We start from the raw sequence: 25575 nt of genomic DNA, 5'->3' as shown, positions 1-25575 counted from the left end.
AAATACCTGGTGCACGTATGTCACATCCTCTCCATCAATTCAATTTGGAGTCTTGTCATCTTTCTCCTACAAAATATGCAGAAATATGCAGATATGAAAGCAAAAAAAAGCTTCAATCTTGATGCATTGTTCATCAGATCTCTATAGGTAAATAACATTAGTTATCATGGGTTCTTTGGAATTGGCTTGGGATCATTGCCTTGATCAGTCATTCACAGTTGATCACCATTACCATATTGCTGTAACTGTATACAATATTCTCCTAGTTCTGCTCACTTGTTTTGCATCAGTTCATATAAATCTTCCCAGGTTTTTCTAAAAAGACTGTCTCTTCATCACCTTCATCATTCTAGGTGGGAACTGAGTTATATCAGTAAATATGCTATTTACATAAATAATACTTCCACCTAGCTAGATACAGTCTGCTCAGTCTCTTGGCTATTTCAACCTCCATCTCTCATACAGGTATTCCCCAAGGCTGATCTAGGCTTCCTTTGCTTCTCTTTCTAAATCCTCTTTTGGTGATTTCATCAGCTTCCAGGAATTCAATCACCTCTAGGCAGATATCTCTCAGATTTCTATATCTAGATCTAATCTCTCTCCTGAACTCCAATTCTATGACATTAACATCCTGTTGAGTATTAATGAAGCTTAATTAATTGACACCTAATGACCCTTCCAACTCTAAATCTGTGATCCCCATTTGGATGCCTCATTGGCATCGCAAATTGTCATGTCCAAAATACAATCTATAATCTTCTTCACCTTTAGGCTACCCCACACACACTTTTTTTTTTAAGTTGAGGATGTCACCATCCTTTCAATCACCTAGTTAGGTAACCTGAGGCTTAATCTCAACTCTTTTATCTCCTTCCCAAGCTCAGAATCCAACCAGTTGTCAAATCTTTTCTATTTTAAATAGTTTTCAAGCTCTAAAATGCTTAAAACTGGACCAAGACATTGAATACACCCTGTACCTCCATTATATCTCTTGTATTATTATCCCCTCTTATTCACATAGTTACCACCCTAGTCCTGGTCATTCATCATTACTTGCCTAATCTATTATAACAGACTTCTAACTGGTACAGTGAAAATATATTGAAGTACTCATAGGAACTGAAATCAAATCCCAGCTCTGCCACTTATGACCTTTAGGCTGTAGATCAGTCACTTTATTTCTCTGAAATTATTATTATGTATTATATTATTATTAAGAAAAGACCTCTATGTGACCTCTAAAATCTCTTCCAACTTTAGATCTATGATCTTACCATTTTGTTGACCTAGGCTCCAAAGCCTGAAAAAAAAGTAAAAATATAATAATGTTTCTCTTTCCTTCCCTTTTTTCCTCCCCCGCCATACCCATTGTCCAAGAAGTTTCTCAGTATAATGTGTAAGAAGGAAAAAAAGGAAGATTTTTTTTAGGAGTCTACTTTGTGCCAGGCATTTTACAAATATTATCTCATTTGATGTATACCACTACCTTAAGTGGTTGAATCCAAACCAATCTTGACAGACCAGAGCCCTAGTTTGAATTTAAGAAAATACAATCTATTAGAAATAATTGTAAAGTCTTGTTCTTTGGTTAAAAAAAACTTCAGAATCACCTCATTTAAAAGCAAAAACAATGACAACAATGGGAGGGGCTGTCTTAGTGGGTTACTTAGCTCAATCAGAATCAACAATGCAATAAGGTAGTCAAGACAATAGATGCCATCATAGACCCATTAAGTGAGATATACTCTCCAGGACTGGAGAAATGAATTTTCCTTTGGAATTTAGGCTTATTCTTTGGAATTTAGGTTTGAGCATTTCATTTGAGAAAGGTTCTTGATGAACAGCAACTCTCAAATCTTTTTTTCTTCTCTCTTTTCATAACCATAGCTACAATGGTTCAGTTCCTATTCATTTCTCACTTGGAGTACTATAATAGTTTCCTAATTGCTTATCCTGAATCTAATCTCTCACACAGCAGCCAAAGTAATATTGCTAAAGTTCAGATCTGATCATGTCATTCCTTGAGGCCCAATTCAAAGGCCAAATTCTACAAAAGATCTTTCCTGACAGTACCCAAGATTAGTTTCCTTCATCCTATGTTTTCACTTTATACATTCTCTTTACTTGTCTATAAACGCATTATTTCTTCATTGAAGAATGTAAGCTTCCTGAGAAAGGAACTCCGCCTTCAAGCTTCTATTTTAATGAGAGATGGGAGACAGAGCAATCTGAAAAGCGGCAGAGAGAGGAATATGTAGCAGCATGGATTTAGAAATGGTTGGGAAGAAGCATGGTGACCTGGTCACATACCAGAGCCTCAAGACTCAGGGTAGGGATTTACTTCCAGGATGAGGAGGGAGACGGTTAGAATGAAAGCAGCATAGTTTAGAAATGATTTGAAAGTGGTGTGATAACTTGACTGCAGGAAAAATATACACTTTATTCAAACTTCCCAAGTTGTGTAAGATTAATGCACAAATAAAGACAAGAGAATTGAGATGGGAACTATAACTCAGAATTTTTTCATCTATTTTCTGGAATTCAGTATGCTGTCCTTAAGCTATGGTCCTACTATTCCCAAGGTATTCCTGAATCCTTATACTCCTAAATTTTAAGGAATGAACCAAAAAGGGTACTTCAAAAGTTCAGGGAATTATTTAATTTATTTAATCTATTAATAACAGACAACAGAGAGAAGGTACAACTTCTCAATTCTATACTTTTTCCCCAACCATGTTCACTGACTTCCTGAAATCTATCCCTGGAGTCTTGTCCTAAATTAAAATGCAAACTCCTCTGTTCAACTTTTGAAGGTCATCACAATTTGATTCTGACATCTCTCTAGCCTCATGTTTTTTTTTCCCTTCACTCTAATATCCACAATCAACCTCTGTGTTCCTCACACAAGCATTCCATCTCTAGTCTCTGTCTCAAACCTTTATACTAGCAATCTCCTATACCTGAAATTCACTCCCTCTCCATCTCTTCCTCTCCATAGAATACCTTACTTCCTACCACATGCTGCTTAAGAACCACCTCCTAGATAAAGCCTTTCCTTTTCCTTTTAATTGCTGGCACCCCCAGAGGGCACCATGTATTTAACTGAATTGTACTTATTTTATATGTAAATGTATACTATTCATCCTTCTGTATGCAACTGTTGTTTCTCCCAATGGAATATAAACTTCTTGAAAACAGCCATTATTTCATTTTGAGTTTTTTGAATCCTCAGCTCCTAATTCAACATCCTATAAAAAGTAGGAGCTTAATGTTTGTTGATTGATAGTTCCTCTGTACTCTCCCTTAATCATGACAAATGTGGCGTGTTACATTTATTTATGACCATGCCAGTTTAAGAACATGATAAACTAGAAAGTCTGTTACAAAGGAAAGTAACCAGGATGGTAAAGGGCTTTCAGTTCATATCATATGAAGATCACTTGAAGGAAATGGCAAGTTGAACCTACAGAGGGCAAGACACAGAAGTGGTTCATAATAGTAGATAGCTGGTTTCAAGTATGTGAAAAGGGATTAGACTTCTTTTTGATTCCAAAGGAGAAAGCTAGAAATAGTGAATTAAAGTCACCAAAAAATGTATTCAAGCTTGTTATTAGGAAAATTTTTCCAATGATTAGAGCTGTCCAAAATGGAATGGAATGCCTGATGAGGTGCTGTGTCCCTACTCCTTAGAGGTTTATGAGTGAATGATGAATAATCATCTGTTCTGTACATTATAGTAGAGATTTGTTTCAGGTAGGATTGAATGATCTCTAAGAATCCTTCTACTTTACAAATTCTGTGACTGTGATTCTGAAGTCATGCAGAGAAAAGGACCCTCTGTGTCCCCTTCTCACTCATTCTTAAACAGAAGTAGAGAATCTATCTTCATCCTTCTTTCTCCTCCTGCTCATCTGATAAAGTACTCAGAGCCAGGTGCTTTGGCCATTTTCTTACCAATCATTTACTTTTGTCAGCAGAGATCAAATAAACTGACTTTGCCTTTATTTTCTAATTGCCATTTTCATAATTCTATATTTTTTCTCTTTTATATTTCTGATTACCTACTTACTAAAGGTGACCTAAATCCCTTCAGCAGAAGTTTTAGAGGGTTGGAATAGAGATCATGAAACAATGTATAACAGGAACACACTGAAGGACATGATGATGGGCCAAGATACTGAAGGTATTACATTAGCCAGAAAATCTCCAAGGTCTTTTGTCCTAGACTAAATATTTGCATACTGTGTCTTGAATGAAAAGTTTTAATTCTGATGATAATGGTTTTCTCACTGATGACTTAATTTGGTCTTTTTCCTCAAAATGTATTTATCCAAGGCAGGTTTAAGTCTGGAGAAATGTGTTTAACCTAATAAAAGCTTATACTTTAGGTGTAATAGTCTTAATGTGGGAATAACGCAGTAAAGTTTGTTGTGTTAAAGTAAAATCAATAGCTATAGAGAGAAAATTAGCAAAGGAAAATGCTGATTTTCTTTTTCTCTTTTTTTCCCTGGCACTTAAATCACACATGAACTAGGTACTCTAGAACTCATTATGTCATAAAAGTCCCTAGGCTTTCATTCTAATGGGTTCCAGGTTTCCTGACTATGCAGACAAGACTAACAGACTTACTAAATCCCTTATTTATTTATCCCCAAGGCAAGGCAGTTCTCTTTCTTCTCCACCACTGGTTTCCATTCTATTTTCACTGCCCCTTCTCAGAGTTCTTTTGCTGCCCATCATTAATCATTCAAGCTTCAGCTGGGTGGGTTCAGAACAAAACCATCAGAAGAACTGAAAAATGAAATATTTACCTGCACCACTGGAAAAAAAAAAAGCTATCCACCTTCTTCTTTCAAAGCAATCACACACTTATTTTACTTTATTCACTCTCCAGATAGAAGACAGGATATATATTTTTTTCACTCCCTGTTAATATATTATTTTTTGACTATCTATCCTCATTTGTAATGAGGTGTAATATATAGAGCTCAGTTAGTTACCATGGAGACACTGGTCCTCCGTTTCTTATCACAGAGCGACACTATCGTCTAGTGTCAGCAGAGGAAGGATGACAAAGGCCTCCCCAAGAGCCTAGCTCTGCAATTACTGAGCGCCTCTTTTAATAGAGCAAATCCAGGTATATGTGGCCCCTCTCTCAGAACAGCCTGTCTTCTCCCTTCCTTTTCAAACTTATGTTGTTGGTATACTTACCCATTATAGATGCCTTCTTCTGGTGGACAGTTGTATATTCAGGATTTCACTGTTATTCCTTAGTTTCTGTTTGGCTCAAATAAACAAATAAATAAATGAATGAATGAATGAATAAGTAAATAAATAAACAAACAAAGAAATAAAGAAGAGTCTTCCTGCTTATTTCCTTTAGCATCTATTGTACTTTCTACCTTGAACAACATTTATTGTTTTCTTCCAGTGACAGGAAGTGGTAGGTAGTCTTTCTTGTACTCCTTAATCTTATTATTAACATATTTCACCTAACTATGGTACTGGGGACAGCATAGATAAAGACAACCACAGCCAATCCCTAAACTTTATTTTATCTCATAATTTCACATTAAATTACCTATGTATATGTATGTGTTTATGTGTATATCCAAGCACCTTTTCCAAAAGCTATGAACAAGAATTAAAAATGATGCAGCTTTCACAGTTACAATTCATGGGGTGGGACGGTGGTGATTCTTAATCAAGCAAGGGATAGCAGAGATCACATTAGAGAAAATGAACAATTTTGACTGGGTAACATTGAAAAGCTTTGGAGAAACAAAATCAGTGCAACCAGAATAAGAAAGAAAACTGTCATTGTAAGAGGAAGATATAATCTTTGCATCAAATATCTCCAATAAAAGTCTGATATCCAAGATTTATAGGGAATGAATACAAATATAAAGAGACCAGGATACATTCTCCAAATAAATGTCCAAAAGATATGGACAAATAATTTTCAAAAGAATTGCAAATTACCAACATCTTTATGAGAGATTGTCCTAAGTCATGAATGTCAGTGACAAAGATGGAAACAGTCTAAGAAGATAGGAACACTTCTACAACAAAGTAGGTAAAGCTATGAATTAGTCTAGTCATTCTCAAAAACAATTTGGAAATATGAGAGAAAAGTCATTATTCTATGAAAAGGCATTCATCAAACACTCTCTAACCTTTTTGTTAATTCCTCCCAGAAACTTCATTCTAAAGAACTCCCAGACCTTGCTTTTGACTCTGATTTTCTCTACAGTACGATCTGTGTTAGAGGCTAACCTTCTCTCTTTTCAGTTTATTTTTATTTATCTTCCCCCCATTAGACCATAAGCTCTTTGAGAGTAGGGACTATCTCTTTTTCTGCTTCCTAAGGTTTGAAACAGTTCTTAATAAATGTTTATTGCCTTAACTTGTAACGTGATAGGCACTGGGTCACAGATAAAATCCAGAAAATTTACATAATATCTATTCTCAAGGAACTGATGTTTTATCCCTTGACTCAAAGATCCTATTCTTGGGGATACATCCCCCAAAAGGGCAAGATAGAAAGGAAAGGCACTAAAATATTCATAGCAGCAATTTTTATGGTAAAAAAACTATAAGCGAAATGGGTTTAGAGAATGGCTAAACAAATTGTGCTATGCAAATACATCTAGGTCCTAGTTAGTGGGATTAGTAAAAGTAATAAATCCCTTGAAGTGGCCACATCTATCATATTGGCACTATTTGAAGTTATAATTATAGCTTATTTCCCCTAGATTGTCTTAAAGATAATTTCTATAATTATGCAAAATAGGATAATTGGTTTCAGTCCAAAGGAAATGCATAATGTGAATTCAAATAATACGACCATTTTAGGGGAATTCATTATTCACCAATCAGGTCCTATAATTAAATATTTGTATGCCATCAAAAAGAGGAATTTGGAGAAACTTGGGAAAAATTCTGTTGTAAACTGGGGCTGATTCAGTCCAGTTTGGGTTCAGGCTTGAAAATGAAACCAAATGAGATGATTGAAGATGGTTAATAAAAGAGAGTTTATTTAGTTAGAACATGAAAAGGATCCTGATTAGTGCAAATAATAAATACTCTTAAAGCGGTGGCATTATTTGAATTTGCACTGCATGCTTTCATTGTGCTGGAACCAATTACCATATTTTATATAATGATAACTTCAAGTAATATGAATTTGAATACATGCAACCTCTTCAAAGAATTCATTGTCAGCACTAATTAAGACCTACCTGTATTCAGCAAGCACATGACACTGATTTAGTTGGGTGCGATTCCCCTGTCTCTGAATTTACCATGATGACTGATTAGTGTGGAGCCTGAATTCTGTCCTTAAACCACCAAGAGATCATGTCAATGATACATTGCTTAGCCTCCTGGACCAATTAAGTCCTAAAGATAGTTTTAATTTTTTTAAAGGTATAACTCCACTTCCAAAGTCATTGGTTTGGGACTTCCTCCTCACTGGCAAAAATCAATTCCCATTGCTTGTGTAAGGAGGACAGAACTGATGAGACCAGGAAAGAACTTTAGTCTACTCATCAGTCTTCTTCAGTTGTCTCCAAGTCCTTGAGTCTCTTTGGACTTTGAAGGCTTCAATCTTCCAAAAAGTAGGTGGAAGATGTCAACCTCATTTCAAGTTGTTAAAGAAAAAGACTTTGTAAAGACATGAGAGGAGCCATCATATTCTTATCCCCAGTTTAACCCACTAGAGACTTCAGGGAACTTCCTCTTGATTGAACATTCTCTCTCTCTCTCTCTCTCTCTCTCTCTCCCCTTCTCTCCTTTCCTACCTCCCATCCTAGCCCCTTTGTTAAACTGAGTTACTTTCTTCTACTGGAGAGTAACTTCTCCCTGTATTGTCTGGCATATATTCTCCTATATATGCATGTATATGGATATATACATATATATGAATGCGCATAAATGAAAATATATGTATATGTATAGATATAGATGTATCTTCTCTGATGTCTGTTTTGCTATCAATTTGAATAAATTGATTTTTAATTGCTATTTTTTGTTCATTGTGGGACTGAAATATGGAGAAAAGGGACAAGTCTTGGTTATAAAACTTGGAATTCTCCATCTTCAGTCCCTTTCCAGTGATTAGAAGTTTGCTTGAACATCTTCTAGTCTAATAATGTTTAATGGAACAGACAGATATAATTCTAGCCCAGGAACCCTTATCTCTGAAAAAAGTAAAGTGACCACATCTGACCCCAAACTTCTGCTTCCATTCCCACTTGGAAAAGGGGGTTGGGGTAGGGGGAGAAGTAACTAGGGATGTCTATTCTGTCTTCCTTTTAGCCACAATGACGCTATCTCCGCCCCCCACCCTTTTGTCCTCTCCATACAACATGTGGGTACCCCTTACAACTGATGGAGACAAGACAGAAAGGAAAAATACTAGCCTAGCCTTTGTGGGACAGGATCAATCAAACTCAAGAGAGGTACCAGAACAGGAGGAACTAAACCTGACTAACTGGCAAAAGATCCACATAGATATTGCTGCTACCACAATTTGATGCAGAGTGAAATGAACAGATCCAGGAAAACAACAGACACAATGGTTACAATGATACAAAGGAAAAAATAACAAAGATAAATCATTATAATGACTAATCTTAACCCCAGAAAAGAGATGAGGAAATGGACTTCCTTTCCTTGGAGAAAGGGACAGACCCTGGGTATAGAATGTTGTATACACTGGCAGAGATGGCAATGAATGGGTACACTGGTTTTGTTTGGGAGGGGGAGCAGTGGGGTAGCAAAGAAATGGAAATGACTGGGATGGAAGATAGCCACCAGTACAAATATTTTTTAAGATATAAAATACTGGGCAGCTAGGTGGTGCAGTGGATAGAGCACCAGCCCTAGAGTCAGGAGGACCTGAATTCAAATCTGGCCTCAGACACGTAATAATTACCTAGCTGAGTGACCTTGGGCAAGTCACTTAACCTCATTGCCTAGCAAAAAACAAGTACAAAAAAAGATGTAAAATACCCTGTCTAGTGTTTCTTTTCATTTTAATTTTATTGTTCATCTTCTAATGGAGGTGATAAGAATAAGGAGCAAAATGACTCTGTGTGACAGACCTAAAGGACTCCAAGAGACTGAGAATCCCATCAGTCTAAAAAATAATTAGAGGAATTAGTTGAATTGGATTGGGTTTGGCTACCTTGTGATAGCACACAATGAGTTAACAGCTTTCAAAGCCACAATGAAGTTTTGGTGGAGAAATGTTGATATCTCTTGGGGTAACCTGAACCTAACAGCAGGTTCTGTAGTTAATAGATAGAAAAAAATTGTTCATATCTATCATGCCAACCTTAATGTTGCTAAATTACAGTTGTCTAAACTAAGCAGCTAGGCAACACAGAGGATAGAGCACTGGACCAGGCAACAGAAAGATCTGACTTCAATCTTTCCATAGCTGGGTGACTCTAGACAAATTACTTAAACCCTTTTCTGCCTCAGTTTCCCCAGGGATGTTAGAAGGATCAAAATTTCTTAGTATTTGGCAATAAGCAGACAACTTTCCCTCCTTCCTTCCTCCTTCCCTCCTTCCTTCCTTCCTTCCTTCCTTCCTTCCTTCCTTTCTTCTTTCCTTCCATGAAAATAGGGAAAAAAGCAAATCACTTGTCACATTGTAGAATATCCCTCTAACAATATGTGAGAATTTCCTATAGTCTCATTCCATACACTAGGTGTTCTTAATCAACATGATAACCTCCCAGGGTTGTTATGAGGATTAAATTCAAACCTTAAAGTACTATATAAATATTTGTTATTACTATTCTGAGATATGTAAACATCAAATCCCTGCAGTAACATATAGTGAATATTGATCTACCATTGAAGCTAAGGGGGTATGAACCTACCTCTGACACAAACTATATGAGTGACCATGGGCAAGTCATTTAATCTTTGCACTGGTAGGTGCAAAGTACAGATGGAAATGAAAATGGTCTGCTTAGGGAACATTGTGGTCACTGAACTGATTGGAGTAGACCATTCTTGAATTCCAATGCAATCTGAAAGGTGCAGGTGATTGTGTTAGCTTTCTATATTTGGACAATTGCCCAACAGTCACAAAACTCTTCTCAGCTCTCCCTTACTTAACAATATATTTATATAATTGCATTCAAAAAAGGATTCATTAAAAAAATGAAAAGCAGAGGCGGCCTATTTTCTGCAGGTGGAGAACAAAGTTAGGTTGGGATGGGGGGAGGTGGACACATTGTGTTCTATATGGTCCCCATATGCCAGGAATGTCATTAATTAGATAGAAGTGAATGACTGGAGACTTGCCAAATGCAGCTCATGAGATCAAGGGCTGTACACCCATATGTTTTTACCTTTGCTTTTATATCCTGGGTATTACTGGAGACTATATAGCAAACTTTGTCACATGTTATTTGCTGAGTTCCTACAACAAATATGTGTACCTATGTGTTATTAAATAGACTCTGACTAATGACATCTCTGTTATCAATGATTAAGAGGACTCATAAATACATGGTGACTTCAATTTAGACATCGGCAACCAACATCAAGACATATGGAATGATTTGAAAACAAGACCCTTTAGAACTGAAAAATGATGGACATTATCCAGTGATCTTAATGGTTCACTGGAAATAGTCATCTCACCTCTATTTATCTGACAAACATACTAAGTTCCATTCTAACAAAGACAGTTTACTTTTAAAATGATGCAATTTCCTACCTTTTCTTTCTTATGTAGACTTCAGTCTTGGTTGATGAAAGGGATGGGAATAAGTATTTATATAGGATCTATTGTGTTGGTCCTAATTCAGATCTGGCCAGTGGTCCCAGGTGACTGGGTGAGGCTGTGACCTTAGCAAAGTATTCCCCTCACCTCCGATCCAAATCACTTGTTGGTCATGACGTCACCTCCCTGATTTTAAGGTCTTCTTTGAGAAGGACAAAATAACAACTGTGTATTGCCAAACACTACGCTAAGCACTTCTCTTTTTTTTAATATCACGTTTGATCCTTACAACAACCCTGAGCAGCTGGGACTATTATTATAACCATTTCACAGTTGGGAAAACTGAAGCAAACAAAGTTAAATGATTTTCCAAGGGTCACATTGCTAGCAAGTTTCAGAGTCTGGATTTGAATTCAGGTTTTCCTGACTCCAGGCCCAGTGATCTCTTATTCATTGGCCTGCCAGATGCTTCTGATGGTAGGAGTAAAGAGATATAATTTAAAAAAAATAAAGTATTTACCTCCCAAAGCCAGAAATCTCTCTCTCTTTCTCTCTCTCTCTCTCTCTCTCTCTCTCTCTCTCTCTCTCTCTCTCTATATACATATATATATATATATATATATATATATTCACATATATATTATCCATTTCATCCTCAACCAGACATGATTTATAAGGGCAGAAGAATACAGAGAAGAAAAGGGGAGTCATTCTGATGTGGAAAGCATTTCTTGGATCATCGAAGACAAAGATTATCCCATTCCCCTAAAAATGTTAAAGTTAGTCTCTCTACTCTTGAGGGACCTTATGTAAAAGATAAAATTTTAAAACCAGGAATAAATAAGTTTTATCTTCTGTTCTTCTCCCCTTCCCTCCAAGCTTCTATAAAGTGAACATGTCGCAAAGCACTCTGCCCATATCATAATCACCCCATCAACTACTGGGGACTGGACAGTCTCTGAAATTGAGACCACGTGGGCCGCTCTTACAGTCAGACACGTCCTACTCTGGTGTCCACTGGGACCATTTGCCGTCTCTGAAAGATTCTATGAGTCACAGTAATAACCTATTAGGACTCTTTTATTTTTTTGAAAGGGGTTTCCTTTTTTACACCCTACTCTCTACTGTTAATGAGGGCAAAGTGGGAGGCACTGGACATTGTTTTTTCCCATAATCTACTCAAGCTACAAGGTAGGTGATTCAAAGCCTAATATGTGCCAGGAACAGTGTGGGTCATATAAAGAAAACATATGGGAAATATAAAGGAAAAACAAACAAAAAAAGAAAACAGTGTCTCCATTCTCCAGTAGCCTGCAGGGAGTCTCTCTTTTCTGTTCAAGCTCCCATCAGGTGTTTCTCCTCCATTTGGGGGACTCAGCAACAAGCCCCTCAGTTCCATCTAAACATTTACCATCAAATTTGCTTTTCCAAAGGAATATTTATTTCAAAGCTATGGCAAGAGCAAACATACAAACTTTTCTCCCCAACACCTGAAGCATAATCCCCCTGTTTAGAGTCCTTATTCCTAAGGTATTATTGGGTAATGTCAACAAATACAGGTGGATATTGAATAGTTTGGGGCAAATGCCAGCCCCTCAATCAAGACCCACATTTCTGACACTTCTACAACTCAGAGGGCTGCAAGTCCTGACCTCCCAGCCTCAAGCTAAAATATGAATCTGATATTTGGAGTAGTTTGGAGCAGAAGTGTCCAACCCAGGTTAGATATAGCCCACCTCACTCCCCAGCAGGCAGGACCAGATTAAAATGTAATTGAAAAATATTTTTTAACATAAATAAAAATAAAATAAAACATAGATTATGTTCATTTGAAGCTTTCATAGGCTGGCTTACAGGGATCCTTATGTTCTTAGTGGCCCCCTGATTCTTCTTAAGTCTGACTCCAGTGGTCTAGAGTATTTTGCATAAACAATTCCCCAAGTATGGTGAGACCCAAGTGTAGGGTAGGGATTGGGAAGGAAAGAAGAGAGTTGGACCAAGGAATGAAGGCAAGAACTTCAGCATATACCCTATTACACTAGGAAAGGTTCATTTTGGTACTGGGTGCATGTTTTGGTTTGACCTAAGACAAAAGAACAAAGCTTAGAATTCTTGACATACTGGAGAAGCCTAACTGAGCTCCAATCTCTGTCCTGTATCATCAATCACAAAGCTTTGGCAAGAAGGGCCCTCTTAAATAGGATGCAGAAGAGTAACAAAATAGAAATGGTTGCAAAGGATCTTGCTGTCTGCATCAGACTAGCTGGTAGGAATTCCTGGTCCTTCCAGCCAGAAATTTCTGGGTAACAGATGAAACTAGCCTTTTCTCCAACTTATTTCTGAAGAATGATAAAGACAGGAACTGTCTTTAAGCCATGGTTATGGCCATAAAGTGATTCAGAGTATAAGGATGATGAATTGGTATCCTAGGTATTTTGAGGATAGATTCTCCCTCTTTTGAATATAGGGAGGGGAGAAAGTATCTAGTGCTTAAGGTATCCACCGGCAGCTACCACAGAGAGAGTTTGTTTTTAGCTACCTAATCAGCAAAACAGAACACTGTGAACCTCCCCTCCCTTTCCTAGAATCTGGTTTGCTTGGAATAATGTGTATATTTTGCCTCTTTTTCTATACCCCTAACTTTCATGAGCCCAAAGCAAATGCTTCGTTTGACTGGTCTAGGTCTAATCTAATATACAAAGGAGGCAATAGAAAGCAGTCAATAAACATTTATTAAGCACCTACTGTGTCTTCAGAGAGCCAAAAGGAATTGTTCATTTCATGACCCTGGGTCCTCACAATTCCTTGAGATGAAAAGGCCAAAATCTCTTCTCTTCATAGGATCCAGTCTCACTTAACATGGTAAGATACCTCTCTTAGGAATGGCCTGCCTTCCTTGAATTAAGTAACATCCATTTCCAGGTTTTCCAAAAAAAAAAAAAAAAAAAAAAGGAAAGGTTTTTGGTGGGGAGGAGTCAGTAAGTAAAACAGTGATTAAGATTACTATTAATTAATTATTAAATAGTAATTATCTTCTTATCTTCTCTGTGCCTCAGTTTCCTCTTGGGTAAAATGAGTGGATTGAACTCAATGGTCTTTCCAACTTTTCCATCTCAAATCTATGATCCCAGGCATCATCTACCATTCTCCCTTGGCCCCATAATAAAAAATGTTCCCTCCTTCTGTCTTTGCTTTCCTCTGTAAATAGCAGAACCCAATTTGATCCAGAGCTGAAAAACTCGAGAGAAATCATTATTGACATTTCAGGAAGACTGAAAAATGCCAATGTGTCCTGCTCTGCAGTATGTTCCCCTTTGTCAATTAGACCTCTGTAATAAGTAACAAGGGAAATTTTAATCTGGGATTCAAGATGGAAGAGCTATGCTCTCCCTCTCCAATCTTCCCCACGCTGTCTCTTTTCTGGACACCAACCATCTGCCTAAGCTGATGACTGAAGGCTTTGCCTAGGAAGCCATCTCTTTTCGACAAGACGAATCAGCTTATGGTCCATGCTGACTTTATTGACTTACATCCAGGCTTCTGCTCTTAATTGGGCAAGTACTTCTGCTTTATTTCTTAGGCCATTACAAGTTGATGGAAGCAGGCCTTCTTTCAGTATAGGAAGTGAAAACAGATGTCTAGTCCCTTGGAAGTCTCTAGTGAGAGAGACAAGCTCCCAACCTCTTTTTGGGGGGCAAGGCTATTTGCAGTCAGTTGGAGGAAGAGCTCTTGTGGGTAAATTACTCATCAACCTCTTTTCTGGTGTTATTGTTGTGCAAATGGGCATCCCATTATGTATTAATCAATTGCTAATTTTAAAGAATTTATGTCTCAATAGACTCATGTTTGCCTTGGACTCATTTCTAGTGATTTCATCTAAAAAAAAGTTTGCAATATAGTTCCTTTGCCTGGAAATAAAGCAGAGTTTTAAATGGGATACACTGTTCAATGGGAAGCAAGTAAAATTTGTTCCAGAAGGCTCTTTGGCTCTTTCTTTATCACCATTGCGGAGCAGGTGCAAGGTGATAAGAAGCAGCTGATCGGATTAGGAGGAAGGGCAGTGCTTAGTGAACTGCATATGGATAAACAATATGCCTGGGAAACCCTCCATAAGTCCAATAATGGTATCTAGAAATGTCATTGGAAGAAAGAGAGAATGACAGTGCAAGAATGCATCTCTGCATAGCTGGGTAAATTCTTTCAGCTTAGCCATGTGTGAGCAAAGTCACCTCCCCAATAAAGGCAAATCACTAGTATTGCCTGTCACTCATGTTAATGAAGCTCTAGGCAAAACATTTACTTTTATCTAGGTGTTTTTTATACAAAAGTACATCTTGCTGGGAAGGAGGGCTGGGGCCAGCCAGTCTAGACAAGAGTTTGTAAAAATTACCAAGTGGCCACAATTTTGCCTTTCCCACAGAGCGGCAATAGTAGGAATTAGCTCAATGGCCACATAAACTCAAAATCAAGGCCAAACTATGATGCTCCTATATTATTGGGAGAAATTCCCAACTCAGAACAAACATACAAATCTATCAGGCTCACTTAATTTCAAATCAGAAACAAATCAAGACATCACTCATGATATCATCAATCCTCCTCTAAAAATGAAGGATGAACTACAACAATAAAAAGGTTTACCTAATGAAATAAGGATCCTCAATAATTAAAAAATATAAGACATATAATTATTACTGAAAAGAGGAGAAGAATTGATTTCTCTTGTTGGGCATCCTGTAACCTAAGACCACACAGATTTCTCTCAAGTCCTTGCAGAAAAAGAAAAGGAAAAAAAAAATTTGGCCATTCTTGAGACTTCCAAAAGAGAAGCTTATTGTTTCTCATCAAACCTGGTCACACTCTAAGTCATCTGCCTTCTTACAAGATTGCAAGTACCAAACAGGAAGGGTAAGGCAAAAGTTCATCCATTTTGTGTAGAAGTAGCACCTACTCCTAATAAGGATCACAAAGCTTCTCCTTCAATCCAGTCCACGTGACTCATTAAGCAACCATAAGTTTGAATCAAGGGGAACCAACCTTATTCATATTAGAAAATTTAATCAGTGACTCATTGTAAACTATCTTTACATTTACTCTTATTTACTCTTTTGAATCAAAAACAAACTCTATAATAGGTCCTGAATTTTTCATTCTTTGCTCCCTCTTTAGTTTTTGTAGACAATTAGGTTTTTAAAAGATCAGTGACTTGCTTTCCTCTTACTAGAATGTAAACACTTGATCATCATTTAACCACTTCAAATTGCTCATAGTTACCTTTCTAGGTTTCTATTTTCTTCTGTACTATCATTTCAAAGATTCTTCCCATTTCTGATTTTCTATGCAGGAGTACTTCGATATATTCTATTGAAGATCCATTTTCTCAAAGAATTACATTCCATTTTGCAAGATAAATTATTCTTGGTTGCAAGTCTTCTCTTTTTCCTTTTTGACATATGATATTCCAATATTCCTTTTCATTCACAGCGTTATTGCTGAGTTTAAGTCCAAGTTCTGCTAAATCATCTGGATTGTGATTCCTTGAAACATGATCTCTTTCTGCCAGGTTATTATTGGTATCTTTTCTTTAACATGGAAACTCTGGATTTTTTTTATATTTCTGGATATGCTTAATTTTGAGTTTCTTTGAGAAAATGACCAGTAGATTCTTTCTCTATACTTGGCCTCCTGGTTCTATTAGTTCTGGATAGTTTTATTTTATGATCTCTTGGATGTCATGAAAAGTGATAAAAAATATTTTTTTGTTTCATCATTAGTCTCACTAAGGATTCTGGTGAGTCTTAAATTATCTGTTCTTGTCCTAATAACTATATCTCATTTATTCTTCTAATTTCTTGAATCTTTTGCCTTTTTTCCATATATTTCCCATTACTTCACTGAATCTTTGAATTCTATTTATTTCATTCTTTTTTTAAATGTCAACTGTTTGGATAATATTGTCCATTTTGTTGTTCATATTCTTTTTTTAAGTGTTTTAACTTCAAGTTTATAATTTTTCTCTTTTGCTTAAGTTCTTCCTTCATTTCTTCCATCTGTTCTGAAAGACCTTGTGGTCAATCCATTCTTTTGTCTGAAGTACTATTTGTGGTTATTTTGGAATTATCTCCTTCTTCTGGTATTTTTAAGGTAGTCTGTTAATCCATAGTTTATTTTCATTATACTAGGGGTTTTTTTATTTGTTTACATTGGGACTTCATGACAAAACCAGACACAGGTCTCGCCCACAATCTTGGACAAGACGACTAGGTCCAGCTTATATTCAACAATTAGTTCCAGAGTAGAAAGATGTTGTATGCACCTATTTACTGTAGTCAAAACACTGGTATTGTGTCACCTCTGGATAGAAGGTTTCACTGGAAATAGGTTCTGTCTTCTGACCTAGATCACAGTTGGCATTGGAGCCAAGCCCCACACATTACCACAGTCTGTACTGACTCTCTAACTCCTAGGGATTTCCCACCCCTTAGGGATACTGACTTTGTCCGTACAGTCCCCTCCTGGAGGATCATAGCTCTGAATCTTGCCTCCTGAATTGGCCTGCTTTTGGGTTTCTTCCAGGGTCTCCCCAGATCTCTATGCCAGTCCACCCCTTTAACCATCATTTAACATATACCTTTGACATAGTTTTAATAGGAATTTTTTAAGTTAGACTGTTTACTTGATTATTATATGATAGTAATCTTTTTTTTTTTAGATTTTTCAAGGCAATGGGGTTAAGTGGCTTACACAAGGCCATACAGCTAGGTAATTATTAAGTGTCTGAGGTCGGATTTGAACCCAGGAACTCCTGACTCTAAGGTCGGTGCTCTATCCACTGTGCCACCTAGCCACCCCAATAGTAATCGTTTTTAAAAAGTTCAGCTTCCAATAATCATTTTTTCTTTTCTTTTTACATAGATTCATCTGTTTTGAGCTACTTCTCTCCCCTCATCCCTTTCCATCCCTTTAAATTTTGTTTTTCTAAATTTAATTATTTTCTACCATGATTTATTATAAAGGTCATAATTATACAAACAAATTTCTGCCAAAGTAACAACTTCTATTTTTTAAGAGACCATTAACTTAATGTTTGAACATAACTCAGTACCAAAATCTACCGTGAGCATATTCCATTAACCTTCCTTACCATATCTATGTCATTGTGTAACTGACCAACTGTACCAAATAAAGATGCTCTGATGAGTTATATGAGACACCAGCAGATATAGCATAAATTAAGGCATCCTGGACATACAAAATGCAAGCAAATGTACATCAAAATACTTTGATCAGAGACTATCAGAGGAGCTTGAAAGGTCCATTCCCTTTGCAGCAGGACAAGAACACACCAAAACCATTCAGGACAGATAAAAATCTTTAAAAAAAAAAACAACTTAAGAGTAGGACATCTATTCCATATATCCTGTACTTAAGATGTTCTACCTTTGATGGAGACATAGAAGATGCAGTGACCATTGTTTCTGTAGAAAGCCTCTATAGAAGGTGACTAAGTAGTTACTCATCTCTGGAATGAAGAGGTAGATGTGTTTAGAAGAAAAAGAAAGAAGTTATAGTTTGAAATAATGTTCCCAAAGTCTTAAAATTCTAAGCCTTAATAGCTTCCCATTGCACTAAAGCTTTGGCAATATAAAGTAGAAAACTAATTTAAACCTAGTTTGTAAAATTCTCATTATAAAAAGAGTGGAGGGATCCTTGAAAGGAGAGATGCAGAGGGAATGGGAAGCATAAGGAAAAACTTACATTTATGCTGAATGTGAAGAGAACATTCTTGACCTTCCATGACTTTTGTATATCATACTTTAAAAAGTTATTTGACTACTTTCCTGGTATTCACAATTACTTGGGAAACAATCAATGCAAATAACATTGCTCCTATTTGACACAGGAGGAAACTGAGGTTCAGAAAGGGAAAGTGACTTACCCACTCAAAGTTACAGAGGCAGGACTTCAAACCAGGTCTCCTGGTAAGAAAGGAAAGAAATTTAACAGGGTTAGATGTCTGGAGGGGTCAAAGATAAAGACATTCTTGGTTAGAAAGTGGAATATCCATTTAATACTAAGAAGAAAACAGACTTCAGAAAGTCAAATAAATATAAATTAAAGAATATGAAATGGTAAGAATGTAAGTGACATTTGGAATAACTGAGAAAAATAAACTGGGGAATTGGAAGTGAGATGGAGATTGGTCAGGAAAATAGTCATAGAAATGAATTTGTTGGGCCATCTAGGTGGTGCAGTGGATGGAGCACTGGCCCTGTAGTCAGGAAGACCTGAGTTCAAAATCCAGCCTCAGACACTTAATAATTACTTAGCTATGTGACCTTGGAAAATCACTTAACCCCATTGCCTTGCAAAAAAAATGAATTTGTTTCAAAGGTAAGCAACCAAATCAGTTTTTTTTTTTATTTGGTGGGGGCGGGGGATGTACCTGAAAACAAAGTCTTAGAAATAATCAGCAAGCAAATGTTTATTAAGTACCAAATATGTGCCAAATAATTTTAAATGGTGTATATTCAAAGAAAAGCAAAAGATTGACTCTGCTTTCAAGCAATTCACAGACTCATAGGAAGGGGGAAACAATATACAAATAGTTACGTACAAGCTAGTTCTAGATAGGATAAATTGGAAATAGTTATCAGAAGGAAAACATAAGAGGTAAGAGCAGTTCTCAGACAATAAGATCACTTCCATTACAGTGTGAGGAGGGGCCCCAGTTGTGGTTTAGAGTGGGAAATGAGTGCAGAAATTGGGCCTAAGACATAGCTTTTGAGGCCAAAGCACCATTCCACACACTATAGGACTAAAGGTGAATAAAATAATAAGTTGCTAAAAAAAATTTTTTTAATGAGCAGGCAAAAGAGAAAGAACCCAACCATAGTTACTTTGAGATAGAGAAGACCAGAGTTCATCTTCAGAGGAAGACGCTAAAACCTAAAACCCCAAAGAATCATGCCAAATGACTAACTGCTTAAAAAAGAATTCATAGAATGGAGATAAGAGGGTGTAGTGAAGGCAGCAGTTCCTGGTTGCTCTTCCCAGACCACTCCAAATACCTTTAAATAATGACTCTTGTCAAATTCTAGAGAGACTGATCCCATAGAAAGACTGAGTGACACAATTTTCCAGTCTAAGACAGCTTAGAAGATCCATGGGAAAGGTCTGTTACATGGGGCTTAGAAAGGGCTGCAGCAAAGCCCAAGCCACATTGGAATGAACTGGCTCCAGTCACCCAGGAACAACCTGTGGATACATGACAGCAGTGGTGATTTCCAGATCTCTCAGCCCAGGGATTGCCACAACTTGGAAGATCAGTGGGAAAACTCTACTACCCCAGAGTGAACATGGAACCCAGGCCAGAACAGACCTTGGCATAGACATGGCCCCCCAGGGACCTGGAAAAGGTCTGGTGAGCCATCCAGCAGGGAGTTACCCAGCAACTGTTCCAGAGAACTCAACCCACTGATGGTAAGGAGGCCAGGGGAGATTGCAAAGTTCTCTTTGCTGTCTATGAGACAGGACTCTGTTGCTTTGCTCATACTCAAATCCAAGTCACAGGCTGGGGTGCCAGAAATAGGAAAAAGAACTTTACTGTCATAGCAGAGCAGGGACTCCTCTCCATGGAAGAGGGGAGTGTGTATGGTCACCAGAGCAGAGGCCAAGAGAACAAACAGAGCATCTAATAAGATCTTGGAAAAATTGAGGTCCTGGGGGTGGGGGGTGTTCCTGAAAACAGTTGCAAAAACTTGAGACAGTGTGTCCTCCACTCTGGAAGCAGAGCCCTGGAAATAAACAACAGGAGGAAAAAAAATCTGATCATAGGCAATTACTTTGGTCCTATGGAGGATCAAAATACACACTCAATAGATAGCAAAGAGAAAGGTTCTGTATCCAAAACCTCCTATGAATTGGTAAGATTTTGAAAATCAGGTAAGGTAAGTAGAGGAAAAATTGGGTAGAGAAATGAGAGCAAAGTCAGAAAATCATGAAAATCAAGTCAGCAGCTTGGTGAAGGCGTAACAAAAAAAATTCCTGTCCAAAAGGCCAATGAAGAAAAGAATACCTTACAAATCAGAATTGACCAGAAGAAAAAGGAGATACAAAAGCTCTCTGAAGAAAATATTTCTTTCAAATGTAGAATGGAGCTAAGGGAAGCTGAAGACTATGCAAAATCAAGAAGCAATAAACAAAACCATTAATGAAAAGCTAGAGGAAAAATGTGAAATATATCATTAGAAAAACAACTGACTTGGAAAACAAATCCAGAAAAGATAGTTTAAAAATTATTAAACCACCTGAAAGTCATGACCAGGAAAAGAACCTAGGCTTCATTTTTCAAGAAATAATCCAGGAAAAATATTCTAATATCAGCAGATCTGATAAAATAGGACTATCATTTCCTGAAAGAGATCCCAAAATAAAAACTGCCAGGAATGTTATAGCCAAAGTCCAGAACCCCCAGTCAAGGAGAAAATATTCCAAGCAGCCAGAAAGAAACAATTCAAATATCGTGAAACTGTAGTCAGAATAACACAGGATTTACATTAAGGGCTTGGAGAGATTGGAATATGATATTCCAGAAATCAGAAGAGCTTGGATTACAACCAAGAATCAGCTACCCAGAAAAACTGAACATCCTCTCCCAGGGGAAAAGGCTGACATTCAATGAAATAGGGGACTTTCAAACTTTCCTGATGAAATGACCAGAGTTGAACAGAAAGTTTGACCTTCAAATACAGATGAAGTATAGTGGGAGTGGATGGGAAGGGCAAATTACAAGGGACTTAATGGTGTTGAAGTGTGTGTATTACTCCATGGGAAGATGATACAGATTACTCATATGAACCTTCTTATTTATTAGAGCAGTTAGAAGAAGCATATATAGACAAGGCATAGGAGGGAGTTGAATTTGAAGATATAATATACTAAAAAGTTGGAGTTAATGGGTGAGAAAAGGATGTACTGGTAGAAAGGAAAAGGAGAGGAAGAATGGACTAAGTTATTTCATATAAAAGAGATAAGAAAAAGTTTTTGCAATGAAGTGGAAGAGAGGGAAGGTGAGGGGGAATGAGTGAGCCTTTACTCTCATTGGAAATGACTCAGAGAGGAAATAACATACATACTCAATTGGGTGTAGAGATCTATCTTACCTTAGAGGAAAGGAATGGGAGAAAGGGGATAGAGGGAGGGGAGGGGGGATGTAGGTGATAGAAGAGAGGAACTATCGTGGGAGAGGGGAACCAGAAACAACACACTTTTGAGGAGGGACAGGTTGAAAGGAGAGAAAGAATAGAATAAATAGGAATGGGAAGAATAGGATGGAGGGAAATACAGCTAAGAAAAGAAACTGTGGGGAAAAATACAGAAGCAATTTCTCTGATGGACTTATGATAAAGACTGCCATTCATTCTAAAGACAGAGCTGATGGTATCTGAATACAGAGTGAAGCATATTTTTTTTTTGTCTCTCACTTTATTTTTCTTGAGGTTTCTCTTTCTTTGTGTTTGTGGGGGAGAGGACTATGTTTACTTTTATAACATGACTATTGTAGTAATCTGTTTCATGAGTACACATTTTTAACCTACACTAAGTAATTTGCTTTCTCAATGTGGGGAGTGGGTTGGGAGGAAGGGAGAGAATTTGGAAGTTAAGATTTTGGAAATAAATGTTGAAACCTGCTTTTGCATGGAGCTGGGGTAAAAATTTAAAAATAAATTTTTTTTAAAGAATTCATAGAAGAACACAAAAGACTTTAAAAATCAAATAAGAGAGAATGAGGAAAAACTAAAAAAGAAAACAAGAACATTCCAATAAAAACAAAAAGATTTTGAAAAAAGAAAATAAACCAACTGGAAAAGGAGATCTAGAATCTTAAGGAAAAAAACTACTCTAAAAATTAGGATTGGTTTAGGGGAAGCCAATAAAGTATGAGATCAAGAAATAAAACAAAATATGAAAATAAAAAATAGAAGAGAATGTGAAAAACCTCATAAGAAAAACAACCTAGAAGTGGACAGATCAAGAAAAGAAAACATAAGAATAATTGAATTATCTTAAAGCTATGATCAAAATAGAATTTTGATACAATAATTCAAGAAATAAATAAAGAAATTGCCTGAAGTGTTAGAACAAGAGGAAAAAGTAGAAATAGAAGAAATTCACCAACCACCACTTGAAAGGGATCCTAGGAGGAAACTAACAGGAATATCATAGCTAAATACCAAAAGCCCTAGGTTAAGGAAAAAATATTAAGAGTAATAAAAAGGGATTCAAATACAAGTGAAGTCACAATTAGAATTATATAAGATGTCACAGTAGCTACTTTAAGTGTTCTTGGAACATTACATATGGAAGAACAAAAGAACTATGGTTACAACTGAAAATACCAGCAAACTTAAGCATAATCCTGAAGGGGGAAAAAAAGGATATTCAATGAATTGCCAGGCTTTCAGGATTTTGTTGCAAAAAAGACCTGAATTTAATTTGACTTACAAGAACTAATAGAAATATAAGATAAACATCAAAGATTAACCACAAGGGAATCAATAGGGGCAAATTATTTATAATCTATATGTGGAAATGTAAACCCTATGTCCAAGATAGTTATTAATAATTGGTAGTTTGAAGGAAAGATTGGGGTAAAGCTGAGTAGAATGGATTTCTTAAAAGGAAAATGGTATAGGAAAAGGAAAGAAAAGAGCTTTCAACTTTTACAAATGAGGTATGAGAGGAAGAATTGATACAGAGAAACAAGATTGGGAAGGAAGATTGGTAGTTCAAAAAACCTACTTCCATTGGGAATGTGTTAAAAAAGGAGCAATACATACATAAAATACAAATGTATCTGTATCTCTCTCTCTCTCTCTCTCTCTATATATATATATATATATATATATATATACATATATATATTTATATAAAGAAGGGTATAAAAGACCTTTAAATTCAGAAAAAATGAGGATAGAGAGGGTACTCAGAGGGTGAGAGAATAAGATAAGAGGGTATATAGAGAGGTCTATTGATATAGGGGAGGAAAATATAGAAGGATGTGTAAGGGAAGGATTATTGTAAGAGCAGTAGATTAAGAAATAGGAGGGAAAGGTGATGAGTAGAATAGATGGAAATGTTATAAAAATGAGAAATACACACAAACTAAATATATAGATATTTATGAAAATATATGTGCATATGTATCTATATAGATGTATGGAGGTATGTGTGATTATATAAAAATGTCTCAATATATAGGTTGTATAACATATCTGTATGTGTGTTTATATGTCTATATTCATGCTTAAATGTAGCCATTCTGGGGGGGGGGGGGCAAAAAAACAGTGCCCAACAGAGAACAGAAAAAAAACAAGGAAGCAAAGAAAAGATGAACAATTTTGATCATTATAGGTAGTATTTATTATACAGGCTTTCTTGAAATGGAAATTTATTGCTTTATATTGTGAATTCCCATGTTTTGCTGGGCATACATTTTTTTTTTAGTTTGTATACATCAAAAAAAGAAAAAAGAGAAATTGAGAAAGGTTTCCTGTAGAAGATGGGATTTTAGCTCTTGGAAAAAACCAGGGAAGCCAGGAGGTTGAGTTAAAGAAGGGAAAATATTTTAAGCAAAGGGTGCATATAGAGAGAGGGAGTGTCTGTTTCTTGGAACAATCAGATACCAGTGATATTGAATTGCAGAATATGTGGTGGGAGTAAGGTGAAGAAGACAAGAAATGTAGGAGGGGGACAGATTGTGAAAGGCTTTGAATACTAAAGAGAGGATTTTATTTTTGATCCTGGAGATGATTGAGATGAATGAATTTTATTGAATAAAGGTGGGATGACATGGTCCCACTTGTGCTCTGGGAAGATCAATTTGACAGTTAATTGCTGGATAGACTAGAATGGGGAGAAACTTGTGATAGCCAACCTAACCAATAAATTATTACAATAATTCAGGCATGAGGTGATAAGGGCTTGCATAGGATGATGGTAGTGTCAGAGGAGAGAAGGAGGAATATGTGAAAGATCTTACCAAGATGAAAATTGACAAGCCTTGGCAACCAATTTAATATTAGGGCTGAGAATGAGAAACTGATGAATATATCTAGATTATAAGCTCAGGGGAAGCATAGTGTTGTCCTTGACAATAATAAGGAAATTCAGAAGGGATGAGTATTTGGGGAGGAAAAAATGAGTTCTGTTTTGAACATATTGAATTAAAGATGTGAACAGGACATGATGCAACCCTGGGAGGGTTAGTAGAGAGATTAAGGTAAGAGAAAATAGATATGAGAATTCATAGAGATGAAAAGTCCTAGAAAAGAAGAAAAATACTATTTTGAATGACAAATATTTGAAATATTAAATTATCCTGATTCTATGAAAGTACTTCTCAATTGAGAGATTTTTTGCTCATTTCAAATAAACATTTAAAAACTAAAATAACACCAGCATATAGGCCTAGATTTAGAAGACTGTTTTAGGACATGACAGCTGTCTGCAAGAACTGAGAAGTATAAAGCTGTGCTTAGATGACTGGGGCATACCAGGGTTTCATGTCCTTTGTCAGATTTGTACCATAATTCCCATCAATTTTCACTTGTGTTATTATTTCTTCATTTTATTAGTTTTTTAAAAAACCCCAACTCCTAGTTATATTTAACTTGGTAATTTTTTGTTTTTAATTTTGTTTATTTCTTCTTTGATTTTCAGAATTTCTATTTTAGTGTTTAATTGGAGTTTTAAGATTTGTTCATTTTTCCATAATTCTCAAGGCTTTACATTTCCTCTCTCTGCCTGAATTTGGAACTAAAGTG

At 36.5% G+C, this 25575-nt stretch overlaps 1 long non-coding RNA gene across 1 annotated transcript; it reads right to left on the bottom strand.

The window, feature by feature from the left end:
* Positions 1-40: 40 nt before the first annotated feature.
* On the bottom strand, positions 41-22986 carry LOC141513266 (uncharacterized). Its single transcript, XR_012475750.1, has 6 exons — positions 22929-22986; positions 18687-18726; positions 18188-18269; positions 5212-5277; positions 1275-1300; positions 41-66 (listed from the first exon to the last, which is right to left on the bottom strand). It is a non-coding gene; the product is annotated as an uncharacterized LOC141513266 (long non-coding RNA).
* Positions 22987-25575: the final 2589 nt, after the last annotated feature.

The sequence above is a fragment of the Macrotis lagotis genome, chromosome 1, assembly GCF_037893015.1.
Source record: "Macrotis lagotis isolate mMagLag1 chromosome 1, bilby.v1.9.chrom.fasta, whole genome shotgun sequence".
In the NCBI taxonomy this organism is placed as follows: Eukaryota; Metazoa; Chordata; class Mammalia; order Peramelemorphia; family Peramelidae; genus Macrotis; species Macrotis lagotis.
The sequence above is the reverse complement of the archived record's forward strand: the minus strand, read 5'-3'. Positions and strand labels throughout refer to the sequence as shown.